The 15940-nt window shown below is 39.6% G+C and overlaps 1 long non-coding RNA gene across 1 annotated transcript; it reads right to left on the bottom strand.

Moving 5' to 3' along the window:
* Positions 1–10837: 10837 nt before the first annotated feature.
* Positions 10838–12042, bottom strand: LOC134325760 (uncharacterized). Its single transcript, XR_010014341.1, has 2 exons — positions 11833–12042; positions 10838–11086 (listed from the first exon to the last, which is right to left on the bottom strand). It is a non-coding gene; the product is annotated as an uncharacterized LOC134325760 (long non-coding RNA).
* Between the last annotated feature and the right edge of the window lie 3898 nt (positions 12043–15940).

Genomic DNA, 15940 nt, shown 5'->3' with positions numbered 1-15940 from the left:
TTGTCCTGTTGTGCAAAAACAACAGAACACATAACCACAAGCACACCATACCCTCAGTGAAGCATGGTGGTGGCAGCATTATGCTTTGGGACTGTTTTTCTTCAGCTGGAACTGGGGTTTTACTCAAGGTGAAAGGAATTATGAACAGTTCCAAATATCTGTCAACTGTGGCACAAAACCTTCAGGCCTCTGCCAGAAAGTTGAAGATGAAGAGGAATTTCACCTTTCACCTAAATCCAACAGAAAATCTGTAGGGGGACCTGACGAGAGCTGTGCACAAGAAATGCCCTCGTAATCTGACAGATTTGGACCACTTTTGCAAGGAAGAGTGGGCAAAGATTGGCAAGTCAAGCTGTGGCATGCCGAGATGCCTACCCAAAAAGACTCAATTAGGAGAAGAATGCCTTTATTTGTCATATATACAGTACATATACAGACGTACAGTACAATGAAATTCTTTCTTCACATATCCCAGCTTGTTTTGGAAGCTGGGGTCAGAGCGCAGGGTCAGCCATTGTACGGCGCCCCTGGAGCAGAGAGAGTTAAGGGCCTTGCTCAAGGGCCCAACAGTGGCTGCATGGCCGGGATTCAAACTCTCAACCTTTCAGTTGATAGCTCAAAGCTCTACCCACTAGGCTACCACTGTCCTTGAAACTTTATAATTCTGTCATAAAATTAGGTGCTTCAACAAAGCATTAGTTTAAGGGTGTGAATATTTATGCAACCACATTATTGAGATGTTTTTATGTTTTTATTTTTATTTCCTCCCAAAAAAATTGAATTGCACAGATTATACGTCACATTAAAGGTGGAAAATTTCAAAAATTATTCATCTTGGTCTGGCATTGAATTTGGCATTGTAAGAGAGAAGTGTAGACTTTTTATATCCACTGTAAGTATGTAAACAGCTGTAGCCTAGAGGTTAAAATACTGGAATAGTAATCAGTAGGTTGCCATTTCAAGTCCCACTACTGCCAGGTTGCCACTGTTGGGCCCTTGAGCAAGGCCCTTAACCCTCAATTGCTAAGATTGTATACTGTCACAACTGTAAGTCGCTTTGGATAAAATAAACGTCCGCTAAATGCCGAAAATGTAAATGTAAACACTAGGGCTGAAACGATTCCTTGAGAAACTCGAGTAATTCGATTACTGAAAATCATTGATTTTCATTGCAAATTTTTCGCTTCGAGGCATCGTTTAATCCATACGGCTATATACAGCTCACGGTGTTTCGCACTTTTGCACAACGCGTTCACGCTGTGGGCCGGTGACGTGAAGAAGTCGAGGGCTGCGTCCAAAATCTCATACATAAACAGTACTTAACAGGATTTAATCCGGGTGCTTTTCACGTACAGTGCAATGAATACTACGTATTTTACGCGCTCGCCGCTCCTGCGTACTGTTCAGTATGAAAGTGCGATTTAGGATTTAGGACAAGCCGATATTTGATAGCGCGGACTGAAAATGGTGAGAGAAAGAAAATATCGAGGGGCGAACAGAGGAGACTGGACAGAGAAAACCACAGAAAGTTTTTTTTCACTTTAAGCTGGAAAAAAACGAAACTCAGTAGAACATCCACACCATCAGAGCGTCGTGTTGATACGCTGACTTTTCTTCATTGTAACCACCACATGTTATTTTGAAGGTTTAGGCAAACACACATGTACATGCACACAAACGCCAAATCTACCTCATCTGACAGATACAATGCTGACAGAACCTCTTACAAATGCCACAAAGCCTCCTAACAAAATATTAAAGCTTTATGTTCTGCCTGAGCTGTAGCTGAGTAAACTTTTAGTTCTGAAAGTTGCACAAATTAGAGGCTTATATTTATGTATTATTGTTTATTATTATTTATGACTTAGTTTTAGGTTGCCAGTATACATTTTAAAAGTAATTTAATTCATTTCTGATGCATTTGTATTTGCATTTCAAAAATGTTTTCTTTAAACTGCACTGTATGCAAGAAATATTAATGTACAGTTTGTTTAACAGCTTGTTGCTCTTTATTAAAGCAAAAGTATTTCTTATCCGATTACTCGATTAATCGCTGGAATAATCGATAGAATACTCAATTATAAAAATAATCAATAGTTGCAGCCCTAATAAACACAGAGAAGTACACAGCACTGATATTTAGATACACCTAATACAGAATGTGTTAAAACCTCTTTAAAAATAGAACATATGTCCACGTTTAAAAGACATAACTAAACCGTTAAAAGTTAAACTGACCCAGTTACAGCTGAAGCCAAATATGTAGAAACACTTGAGATGGATATAAATGTCATGACGGTCAGATTTCCCCTTGGGGATAAATAAAGTCTGTCCATTAACCTCTGCAACTAACTATTTCAATAAGTTCACTGGGGTATAGTGTTTTTTTTTTTTTATATTAAAAAATCTGCTGGGTCAAAAAAATCTACATACAGCAAGTGAGAATAATTTCATGGTGCAGAAATGTTCATGTTATTTATCATTTACAACTTGGAATTGGTCATTTTCCTTGATTTCTTGATAGTAACTGTATTTGAACACAGCCGGTAACTCCTTGCTGTCCATATAAATAGTTGACTGTATTGATCAGACTGAGCTGAAACCATTACTAAGCCATTTTGGTTCCAAAGTCGTCTGTACAAACAACTGTCTATAAGTACAACATTTATGGAATAGTGGTCTCTTAGTCTAGGTCGAGACGAAAATCCAAATTACTGCATGCTACAAGGACTGGATGGTCAGATGTAATCCAAAAACATGGGAATGGACAATGCCCAGTAATGGATTAGCATTATTTACATTTACACTTTTGGCATTTAGCAGACGCTTTTATCCCAAGCGACTTACAGTACTGTGGCAGTATATACTGTCTGAGCAATTTAAGGTTAAGGACCTTGCTCAAGAACCCAACAGTGGCAGTGGAGGGGCATGAACCAGCAACCTTTCAATTACTAGTCCAGTACCTTAACCACTAGGCTACAACTGGCCCATCATGTCTGGGGTGTGTTAATGCACTGCATCCAGTGATTCTGGGTACACTGGACCCAACGTGACCTGACCAGGATAAAGCAGTGGTAACACACAAAAATAAAATGAAACTTAAGCTGTGCTTGTTTTATTGTTGGTCTAAATGTAAATATAAGCACTTATGGCATGTAGCTTTTTATAGCCATTGCCTGGTCCCGAATCAACAGTCAAAGTCAACAGTCTTATCAAAGTCAATAGACTTTGGTCTAATTTTATGTGTGTTTTCTAATTGTACATAATATTCCTACTCCATTAAAACAGGTCACAGATGGTCGCTTGGGAGTTGCTAAACACATGAATTTTTAAAAGTGAATCATAAATAGGGACAGGCTTTAAATACATTAACATAATCTACACTCACTCCCATTCTTAACCGCTTATCCAATTAGGGTCGCGGGGGGGGTGCTGGAGCCTATCCTAGCTTTTCAATGGGCACAAGGCACACAGTAACACCCTGGACGGGGCACCAGTCCATCGCAGGGCAGACACACATACACACACCCATTCACCTATAGGGTAATTCAGTGTCTCCAATTAACCTGACTGTATGTTTTTGGACTGTGCGAGGAAACCGGAGCTCCACACACAGAGAGAACATGCAACGACCCGGACCGCCCCACCTGGGGATCGAACCCAGGACCTTCTTGCTGTGTGGCGACAGAGCTACCCACGAAGCCACCGTGCCGCCCACATGATCTACAGGGAACCAATAATTTAGACATAATTTTCGTCTATTTTTATAGATTTAATAGATTATTTTCTGTACTAAATGTACTCCAAAAGACAAGACCCTGTTAGATTTTTTTTTATTAAAAGAGTCTCATCTAATTAAATGCATTAGATGCAAATACATTTTTAGATACCTTTTTTAATTCTTCTTTACGATGATTGCCAAAAATCCTTTAGCTGGTTGTCTGTCGTAGAACTAAACCCACAGCAACTGTGTATATAGTTTAACAGCTGTTAATAAAATCTAACATAGCTTTGGCCTTAAAAAAAACAAAGCTAAAGACTGTAAATAACCTTATTATCAAGAGGATATTAAGTGATGCTCCTCTGCCATTGTTTGTAAGTCTGAACTGCTGACACACCCTATGAAGCCCAAGAGAACCCTGAACCAGCTGCTCCCCACTGACTAAGTGTACTTATGATGCTTGGCAGTGGCCAATCATCTGAGCCCTAGAGCCCTTTTGCCTCATGTTGACTGATCAAGGTTCAAGCCAAACACCCCCACCCTTACCCCTCCATAGGTCAACACAAAGATCAACAGAGAACAGTGCAAATGAGATGGTCAATAATACTAGTTTAGTCCTAGTCCAAATATCTTAGATTTTAATGTTCTTGTAATTTGTAAAATAAAACATGATGACCTACCTTATGCAGAACTCAGGTGGTAATATGTGCTGCTGATGCTCTCCCTCACCTTCACCTACAGCTACTAACTATCCAGCTTCAGCATGGCACGCTTAGCTTTAAGGAGGGATGAAAGAGGACCGCCCTCCTCTGTTCTAGTGAAGGGATTAATGCCCCTCCTCCCCTCTTCCGGACAGCAACATCCTTCCCCTCCTGTTCCAAACCACAGCAACACCCCTCCTCCCTCCTTCAACAGATCATACATTAGATGCATCACTTATCAATGGTGCCCCAGCACACACATTCCGGATGCATTGTTTTCTCTCTGTAACATTAAGTAATGCGTGACTGAAAGGAATGTTACAAAGGATGTTACTGCTAAAGCAAACATCACAAAGGAAGGGTGACATGCCAAAGAAGCAAGCAACAGTTCTCGTCTCCCAATCTGCCCTAAGACAATGACAGTCTAACATGCTGAGCCACCAACCTGGCCGGGCATCAACCCAAATGCAATTAGCCGTGTTTGAAGAAGGGAAGGTTATCTTACAGGGTATCTTGCTGCTGCCACTGCAATAGACAATCTCCTGGAAAGGACCAAGTGCCTGTTTAAGTGATGAGATGATCACATGGAGCGTAGCGTGGCTCTTCCTACGTTACATGGCTCTGTGTGGGAACCCAACACTGGAAGATGATAAGGAGCGGCCGCAGACTGGACACATGTCGAAGGGGCCATGTGGTGATCCGGTCCTCCATTATCAAGACGTATTAAAAATGTATTAAGACACAGCAAAGCATTGTGGTTCAGTTTTAGACTGTTTCTCTTGGAAAAGAGTATTTAAAGTCCCAAAGTTATTAAGGTCCCTTTAAGCGACTTACAATATCAAGGGCCTTGCCCGGTCTTGTTCCTCTCAAGGTTTGTTTTCTTGCCACTGTTGCCCTTGGCTTGCTAACCAGGTTTTGTAATCTGTATATTTGCTTTAAGACCATGTCAGCAGTAGAAAATGCTATGTAAAATAAATTCTGATTGATTGATCTACCACACGTGGGATTCAAGTCAGGAGATCATGTCACCTTTTTTAAGAAACGAGTTCTGAGTGTTCTGGTTTCATGTTTATGGTCTTGTTGATATGTTGGCCAATAAGATGAAATTTTCCTAGTTAGAGTGCAATGCTCCATTGATTTTTATTTATGACTTATGGCCAGTAGCACTTGCTGAAAAGCAACACCACATCACAATGGCTTCATCTCCATAGTTCTCAGTGAGTATGGTGCTCATGGTATAATACATACAACCCTACTTTCTTCAAACAAGACCTGATTTTACCTGATTGGACTTGTGTACCTGCTCTGTACCCATCTATGATGCATTGTGCTTTTTTTTAACAGAAAAATGTTGTGAGGAGTGTAAAAACTAGGGATGTCCCGATCACGTTTTTCGTTCCCGATCATCAATTCTGATCCCGATCCGATACCGAGTCTCAAACCGATACTTGTATTTTCTAGATATTGTCTAGATAAGAACTAGATAATACTGTTAACACAGTGCACACTTCAAGTACATTACAGTTATTCAAATTAATCCAATGTATATGTTTAACAACTGAATAGCTCTGCAGTGCTGCAGCAAAAAAATTGCCTGCATCCAAGCTATTGCTTAATGTTCTTTTATTTTTACAAAATAAAAGTAAACAAACTTAGTGCAGCATTGTGGTAGTAAAACTAGAACACTCAAAATGAAGTGAAGGTTCTGTTTGAGGAAAATCAGCATCTCTGCCGTGTTAGCGGACAGCCGGTTCCTCTTCTAATCATATAATAATAAACTCGCTGTATTCGACTGAGTGTTTATTTTTTAGGTGCCGTATCAAATTGGTAGTAATTGTAGATCGTTTGGTTAAATGATATCTGGTTTGTTTCTTATGAACCACCGTACTTGTATGCGTGTTGTAACTGTAACAAACTTTTCTGTGGTTGTATTGTGACAATGGTTTGATGGACGTTTCTACGCAAAGTGAGTGTGTTTTGACCCTTTGGGGCTTCCATAGTGCATGGGATAGTGTGCTTGGCTAACGCGATGACTGTAGCTGTCCGCTATTCGGTACCGTAACAGAAGAAGTTAATATGAGTGTTATGTTCCCGACAATTTGTGAATATACCGTGTATTTATTTCTTTATTAACCCTTTGATGCACAAGCTAAGCAAACCCCTTCTAATGCACAACATGGGTGGAAAATGACCCATATTCATCCATTCAAGAATATTTTCATATGCACATTAGTCAGTTATTCATGTATTTGCTGTCTTAGCTAATAAAATCTATCTATACTAGAATATGTAAACAGCTAGCAAGCAAATAGTATTGGATATATTCAAGATTCAAGAGCCTAATCTTTGGTTGTCTTTCAAAAGATCAGTAAATATGTTTTTGACTACAAACACTTACAAATGTCAGTAGTTCCTGTCAAATTCCACAGTAAATACATAAGGGTCATTTTTGACCCATGTTGTGCATTAGAAGGGTAGTGATACAAAAATGATTTTTATTAAAAAAGTAAAAAATATAAAACTGAAATAAGGATTTGTGATGATCAAAAACAAGTTAATTGAGGAATTCATGGAAGCTTGAATGACAAAATTAATTTATTGCAAAGGTATAGAAAATAAAAACTCAGTTGGGTCACTTTTGACCCAGGTTGTGCATCAAAGGGTTAAGCAAGTGCATCACTACGACGCTCGGTTGCATAACTAAGCCAATCAGAGTGCTTGATACTGAGATGTCGTTCAGTCTTGTAACACGTAAACTGGTAAAAGCTGTATGTTATGGTCCTGAAGTTTTCATACTCGGATTAAAAGTTATTGTTTTGTAAACCGGAGTGATCCTTGACTCACACACCATATAAACAGTAAAATTCTACAGTAATGAACGCAGCTCTGCTCCCACCGCCTCGTAAAACGCTCGCATTGCAGACATTACACTTCACTGTTGGACTTGATCGGCTCGGATCGGGACATCCCTAGTAGAAACAAAGATGATTATGGTGCAATTAATTGCTTATTCTTATATACTGTTGTTCATGCTGTTCTCAGGTCAGCCTGCAACTCTTTTCACATTACTGTTGGTTTTTGAAAAGTTGCCCTTTGTTCACACTAGCAAGCAACAAATCCCAGTAAATCCAATGAACCAATCTGATGATTCTTAAGTCTGACAGGAGTTTAGGTCCTGTTTAGCCGTGTTCTGACATGCATATTAGAAAAGACTTATAACTGCTTGGGGTTAGTGCCCACCCCCAAGATAAAACAGCAGAAGCTCCCTATTTACTCGAGAAACAAACCATCGGCGCCCTTTTCCCTGCTAGTGTTACTGTAAAGTTAGCCAGTTTTACAGCATTCCTGGCTTTTCTGAATTTGGTTGTGGGGTGGTGTGATTGCTGTTGTGTTTTTGCAAATACCATGCACAGGTTAACACATTTTTTTTGTTTCTACCAGACTAGACAGGGAAACAACTAAGGATAAACATTTCAGTCAATTTAATCAACAGATAAAACAAACGGGCACTTTGATTCTACAAAGATGCGCAGGGTAGGGGGGTTGTGTATGCTGCACTGATTTAATCCACTCGTGTCACTTGGGCCATTTAAACTACTGTTCATCTGAAGGCTACGTGTGTATTAGAGGTTTGAAGACAATGATTATGCACTGAATAAAAACACACTTTTTGGCATTGCCACAAGAATTGCCATTCTTGTTTCTTCAAGTTTTCTCTGTGTGTTTATTTCTCCTTCTGGTTTGATAAATAATGCATAACCTTGAGTTTCCAGTAGCAGTGAAAATCCTAGCTAAGGTACATCATCATTAGGGGTTTTGAACTTCAGACAGACAGAGCTCTTAAGGCTCCTTAAATATAAATCATCAGCTAAAATAAGCAAGTGGGTTAGAACACAGCTGCTGAGGATGTGTTTCCATGCTGCGTGAGAGTCACGACAAGGTTCCTTCTGCTATTATAAATACATTAGAACTAAATAAATATTTGTGCCTGTATGGACACAGCATTTCCGACAGCTAAACATGTGATCTTTGAGGGAAGAAGAAGAAAAAGAAAAAGATTTTGCATTTTTAGTGTGGATGCAACTCTGTGGACACCAGAAAAAAACATTATGGGAAACCTGACTACCTGTCCAAAATGCATTCTCAGTAAACAGCTGAAATCTAAAAATCAATTCAGAAATCTTTCACCCAATAGCTTCTTGTTGCTTTCTGTAAAAAAATAGTCAATAACTGCAACCAAACACGCTCAATAAGTCTCTTATGTAACTGGAGGAATGGAGGAATGTACACCCACTTTAGTTTGCAGCCTTGCTTTAATATGGACACACTGGAGGGCTACTGTGTATGAACTGCCCCTTTAGTCCTGTCCTAGCATCTTAAAGGTGTTTAAGTAAAGACTTTGGCTAAGCCACTTTCCCATTTTTGAACCATTTAGAGATGGACTTGCTCCTGTGCTCCTTGTCACGCTGCATAATTCATAATTCAAGCTTCATTGCGCTTGGGTGGCACAACAGTCTAACAAGCTAGCCCCCAACCGCTTGGAACTCAGGCTCGAGTTTGAATCCTAGATGTGCTATAGACTGGCTGGGCGCCTACACAGACACACAACTAGCTAAGTGTCTGTAGTGTGGAAGGAACAACGGTCGAAGCAGGGTTCCTTGTTGCTGCTGCAATCACAACCTCTGCAGGCCTGTCGAAGCGCAAGCGCTTGCATAGAGTGGCTGATCACAGAAGTAAGTATATGGCTCTGTGAGACTCCATCTCTGGCAAGAGAAAAGGAGTTATTGGCGCCTCAACCGGCCCCTCACACCAGCCCTCCTTAGTAGGGGGTGAGGGTGGCAGCAGCAACAAGACAGATGCAATGGATCAAAGATCAAAAGCTGACTTTATGGTTCTGTTAGTTTCAGCAAGTCACTCAAACCATCATGGTACCACCAAAGTACACCAACATAGGTGAAATAGCCCATGGCTTAGGGCCATAAATGTGTCAGATAATTGAGTGTTTCTTTTGTTTAGCAAGGGTTTTTGCCTTGCAATCCTCCCATGGTTACCATTTTGCCCAACCTGCATCTTCTCAGGGGTTCATATTCTTTTAAGACTCGGTTGAGACACATATACACTCATGGATGATTTCTGGTAGAGCCAAAGATTTGAAGTTTTATGTTTTCTTCGCTTGCAGAACAATGGTTTGCTGGAGTCCCAGGTCATACACGCATATAAGGACAGGCAAATAAAAAAAAAGACATGCCCACCTCCAAGCCAAAACAGCAGCAGCCCGTGAACCATGAGCAACATTAACACCCGTGCTGGAGTCCCAGGTCTGAATGGGTTTGTCCAGTCTAATCAACTAAAAAAAAAAGATTTTTATGTGTATGTAAAACAGATAAAGCAACCTTAAAGTTTAAAGGTACTCATAAATGGTTACAATTCTTTTTTCATGGTTTTCTTTGTTTATACAACACATGCAGTTTTGCCTCCCACAGTGTGTTTGTGCAATATGAACTTGAAAGCTTATCCTAAGCTTATCTTAGTAAGTCTACAGATTTTAATCTCTTCTGTTTACTTTACTTTACTGTGAATCTTCCAAAAAATACCCACTGAATATTCACCGTGTTTGATTTTATTGTAATGCAGTATAAAACATTTACATTTTAAGCATACGCTTTTATCCAAAGCGACTTACAGTACTGTGACGGTATACAATCTTAGCAATTGAGGGTTAAGGGCCTTGCTCAAAGGGCCAACAGCAACCTGGCAGTGGTGAGGTTTGAACCGGCAACCTTCTGATTACTGGACCAGCACCTTAACCACTTGGCTACAGCTGCCCTCTCACCTGTATCTAAATGACTGACAAAAACACAACTGTTTTTTTAAAAAGGAAAAAGTATATTTAGTTTTTGATGCCATTGGAAGTTGTAGGTAGCCAGTATGTTTTATGTAGTGTTTGTTTTGTTGTTGTTGTTGTTGTTTTCCACTTACCTAAAAAGAACACCAGTTTTGTTAGAAGTAGAATGATCAAGAACCCCAACCCCTGCTGCTGCCTCAAGTCCCCTACCATCTGAGCCCTAAACAATACACTCACTCACTTTCATAACCGCTTATCCAATCAGGATCGCGGGGAAGCCTATCCCAGCTTTTCAATGGGAGCAAGGCACACAGTAACACCCTGGACACATACACACATTCACCTATAGGGCAACTCTGTGTCTCCAATGAACCTGACTGCATGTCTTTGGAGTGTGAAACCGGAGCTCCCGGAGGAAACCCAAGCAGACACGGGGAGAACACGCAAACTCCGCACAGAACGGACCCGGACCGCACCACCTGAGGATGGAACCCAGGACCTTCTCGCTGTGAGGCGACAGTGCTACCCCTAATCAATACAGGGGATTTCTTAATATAGAAGAAGAAGACAGAAGAATATATACTTTATTTGTCATATATACATATACAGGTGTACAGTACAATGAAATTCTTTCTTCACATATCCCAGCTTGTTTGGAAGCTGGGGTCAGAGCGCAGGGTCAGCCATCGTACGGCGCCCCTGGAGCAGACAGGGTTAAGGGCCTTGATCAGGGACCCAACAGTGGCTGCATAGCAGAGCCTGGATTTGAACCGCCAATCTTCCGGTTGATAGCCCAAAGCTCTACCCACTAGGCTACCACTGTAATAAATAAATATATTTATTTATTAATGAACACGTTAAACTCCGTTAACAAATTGACCTTCACTGCATTTATTAAAGCAGTTATTTACAGGATTCACCCACATTTGAAACCATTTACGGTTACATTTTCAGCATTTAGCAGACGCTTTTATCCAAAGCGACTTACAGTACTGTCTGAACACAATTTTGAGCAATAGAGGGTTAAGGGCCTTGCTCAGGGGCCCAACAGTGGCAACTTGGCAGTGGTGGGGCTTGAACCGGCAACCTCTAGATTACAAGTCCAGTACCTTAACCGCTGAGCTATCTAACATTTGCTTACACGCACTTTAGTGCAGGTATTAAAAGTCATTATTCACGTAATAAGTAACGCACAGATACTACGCATGCTGCATACTACTATACTAAACAGTACGTATAAAGAGCCATATGCGCTTGTAAGTGAAGTAGTGTTTAGGCACACTGTTTAGTACGTTAGTATGCGGTTTAGTAGGTTAGTGAGCAACCGACGTTTAACTAAATGGTAAAACTGCAAACTTCAGTTTAGACCAAAAACACAATAGAATAGTTTTGTCATTAACATATTTATGAATTGAAGATTAGACATGAATATTAAAAAATAAGCTAGCGCGATAGGTTTAGTGTTTGTATATTCTAACTGTCAAACGGGAGTCTAACTGTCACAGAGGAGTTCAAGTCCTGTCAGCTTTTACCTGCTAACATAACATTTAACATGTATAACTTACATTTCCTCCAGAGAAGAACTGTTACAGTCCAAACAGTCTCTAAGTGAATCCCCCCGTCAATGAATAACTCCTGGTTTAAATCCTCTTCATCCTGGAACAGTTGTTTGGCTAAGGCAGCACAGCCATGTTCGACTAGAACGGAGGTGGTCTTGAAAAGAGATTATGTATAAAATACATACTACCGTACTACATAGTATGTAAAAAAAATAGTACGTCTTTAATGGAGTGCCTGTACTTAAAGCAGCATCTTCGTTCATTTTAGTACGCTAGTATGCTGTTCTGGGCGGAGCCTAACGTTGACTGTAGGGCCCCGCCCACTTCTGCCACATGTAGTGCTTTGTGGCTAATGGAGTTTGCAGACAGTTTGCAGCCCAGCAAGCAAATGTGTTTCGTCATGTATTAAAATTATATGTATTTATATTGTTTATGAATATTTTTAAATTATTTTTTGATGTATTTAATATAATTATTTAATTTCCATCTTCAGAAACATACTATTGTTTCAGAAACATATTGTATTGCTGTCTTTGTAAATTCTGTAAATTTTAGTAATTTTTATTTTAGTAATCTTTGTAAATTCAAGTTCTGTAAATTTTAGTAATTTTTATTTAAGTAATTTTTGTCAATTCTAGTTCGGTAAATTTTAGTAATTTTTGTCAATTCTAGTTCTGTAAATTTTTGTAATTTTTGTCAATTCTAGTTCTGTAAATTTTAGTAATTTTTATTTTAGTATTTTTTGTAAATTCTACTTCTGTAAATTTTGGTAATTTTGATTTTAGTAATTTTTGTAAATTCTACTTCTGTAAATTTTGGTAATTTTGATTTTAGTAATTTTTGTAAATTCTACTTCTGTAAATTTTAGTAATTTTTATTTGAGTAATTTTTGTAAATTCTACTTCTGTAAATTTTGGTAATTTTTATTTTAGTAATTTTTGTAAATTCTACTTCTGTAAATGTTAGTAAGTTTTATTTTAGTAATTTTTGTACATTTTAGTTCTGTATATTTTAGTAATTTTTATTTTAGTAATTTTTGTAAATTCTAGTTCTGTAAATGTTAGTAATTTTTTTACATTCTAGTTCTGTAAATGTTAGTAATTTTTGTAAATTCTAGTTTTTTTTAATTTATTGTTTATTGTTCATAACATAGAGAGTATTGCACCTTAATTTCGTTATACCTGGTATAATGACAGTAAAGATATTCTGATTCTGATACTGGTGGGTCCGTTGACACCCAGGAGCACTGAGCACAGGGCAGGAATCCAACATGACCAGGGCACTTCACACACTAACCCAATCACTTGTTTACACCTAGGGAAATGTTCAAGTAGCCAATTCACCTACTGCATTTTTTTTAGAGTTGAGAGAAAACCAATCTACTCAGACAAACTCAATGCAGACAAAAAGGAAAAACAAAGCATAAAACTTCTCACAGGCAGTAACCAGAGGCAAGGTTTAAACAGAGTGTGGTTCCACACATTTCCTAAAAACATGAAAGCATTGCCTCTAGATGCGGGTAAATGTGCCAATGTATAGGGCAAGTGTAGCCTAGCAGTTACGGTACTGGACTGGTAAGCAGAAGGTCACCGGTTCAAACCCCATCACAGCCAGGTTGCCACTGTTAGACCCTTGAGCAAGGACATTAACCCTCAGTTGCTTAGACTGTATACTGTAAGTCACTTTGGATAAAAGCGTCTGCTAAATGCCGAACATGTGAATGTAAATGTGTATTGCCCTTGAATTGATTTTTCATCTAGGGGTGTTTTCTCACCTGCACCTGTTTATGGGTGTCACTGAATCCACTGCAACCCCTACCAAGATCAAGCTGTTAGTGAAATTTCATTCATTGATATATCTCTTAGTTCTTGCACATTTACTGATCTATTCCGTAATCAATGATTACTGATTCACTTACCTCACACCTAAGAGCAATTTACAGTTGCCAATCGTCTATGTGAATGTTTTTAAATGTTGTTTGAAATTTTTAATATTTTGTTCTTTTTTATACATTTTAATTTTGAAGGAAGAGAGCGGAGCAGCAGGTAGTTTTAGGCAACATTAGGGAGCTGCGTTGTATTCTCATCTTGCCTCTAGTTACGATGTCCAACAGCTCACATTTGAGCTGAAACTTTCACCTACCTAATGTGTGTGAGTTGCTTTATGCCAAGTTCACACTACACGACTTTCCAAGTCGCCAGGTCGCTGTACAGTTCACACTACACAACTGGATCTCTTGTAATCGGGAGTCTTTTAAGTCGGTGTTGCTTTCACACTACACAACTGATCGGCGATAGGGGGTTTCACACTACACGACAAACTACGTTTTGTCACAAAAACAAACACGAGAAGTGATGAGGGGTTTAATGATATCAAGTCCAAAAATGCACGTCAACAAGTAGCGAGCGATCAAAGTTTGTGCAGCGTAAAATCAGGAGAAAAAATAAATTAATCTGAGTGGATTTGGCTACGCAGACAGCATGAATTGTTCTGTAGTGAGTTGGAGGTTAATAAATATCTTTTGCAATGCAACGTTGGTGTTATGTTTTGTAGAGAACGATAAAGTCAGAAATACTGTAAAATGTGTGTATGCCGATGTATTCTGATATAAACTATATTATGCCCCTGTCCCACCGTTTTACAACTCCTCCCCTGCGTTTCCCCTCACACCGTATCTTGCGTTCTCACTGGATCCAGATATTTGACAAGCTAGAAATCTCGCTTCGCTCGGTGAGCCGCTCGGGTCGAGTTGTTGAGTAGTTCACATATAGCGATTGAGAGCCGAGTTTTGATCACTGAGCGAACGCCGAGTTGCTCCCGAGCCGGCAAATCTGGCGCCGACCAGTAGGTGAGCGAAAATCAGGGCAAAAATCGTGTAGTGTGAACTAGGCATTACGTCAATCAATTTGTTAGTTTTTAATTAGTTTCATATGCATAACCCTGATCCACATTCTAAAGATATTTTCATATTTCATTTTCACTCAGTTTATCCTGGTCTGACTTGCAATGGGTATCAGACTGAATGCATAACATAATGAAACACTCACTTATCCACTCATACACCTAGTGGCAATCTAGAATTATTTGAAAGGTGGAAATCACATGCAGACATGGGCAGAACATTCACCACTCCTCAGATCAAACCCAGATCCTCAGGACCCATGTTGCTGTGCAGCACTCACTGTACCAACACCAAGTGCTACCAATACCCTGCAACACATTCAAACTATGTCATGCCTATGGAATCAAAAAGTCCTCAAAAGAATCATATTTAATAGGACACTCAGGTGGCGCAATGGTCTAATACGCTAGCCACGACTGCCAATATCTTTTAAGTTCCAGTCTTAACTGTGCTATCAACCTGGTCAGGCACCCAGCAGGCATAACTGGAGGGAGATTGATGGAGTGTCAAAAATGCTGCAATTCAGGTTTATTCTAACTGAATACGCCTGCATGAGTACACCCAGCAGCACAGCATGTACAGCAGTACAGCTTCCATTTGCAACGGAGGAAGTTAATGCATTCAATCATTTTCTGGGTACGATTGACTGGGCGAAAGGTTGGAAACACACCAGACAGGTCGCCAGTCCATCACAGGGCACACACACACACACCCAGGGCAATGTCTTTGAACTGTGGGAATAAACCGGAGCTCTTGGAGTTAACCCACACAGACACAGGGAGAACATGCAAACTCCACACAGAAAGGACCCAGACCGCTCCTCCTGGGTATAAAACCCAGGACCTTCTTGCCATGAGGCGAAAGTGCTCCCCTCCGAGCCACCGTGCCTCCTGTGGAGAAACTAGATTGGGAGGAAAAGGGGGAAAATAAAACAGGGAATAATGAGAAAATGAAATCATCTTTGGTAAACATTTGAATCAGCTGGTTTAATCAGTAGGTCACTGTCAAACACACAACATATACAATACAAGATGAAAACACTAAGACAAATGTCTTCCAACACCCATTAGAATGTTACAATAATCTCCATAAATCAGGCTGAGGTAAAATCACAGTGTTTCCAAACCATCTGTAAATCTCGGAGCTGGATTAAAAAAATACTAAAATAAAATCTTTCAATATATTTCCCCACAGAAAGAAAACATAGAAAGT

This window comes from Trichomycterus rosablanca, chromosome 13 (assembly GCF_030014385.1).
Source record: "Trichomycterus rosablanca isolate fTriRos1 chromosome 13, fTriRos1.hap1, whole genome shotgun sequence".
Lineage (NCBI taxonomy): Eukaryota > Metazoa > Chordata > Actinopteri > Siluriformes > Trichomycteridae > Trichomycterus > Trichomycterus rosablanca.
This window is presented reverse-complemented; position numbering and strand designations above follow the sequence as displayed.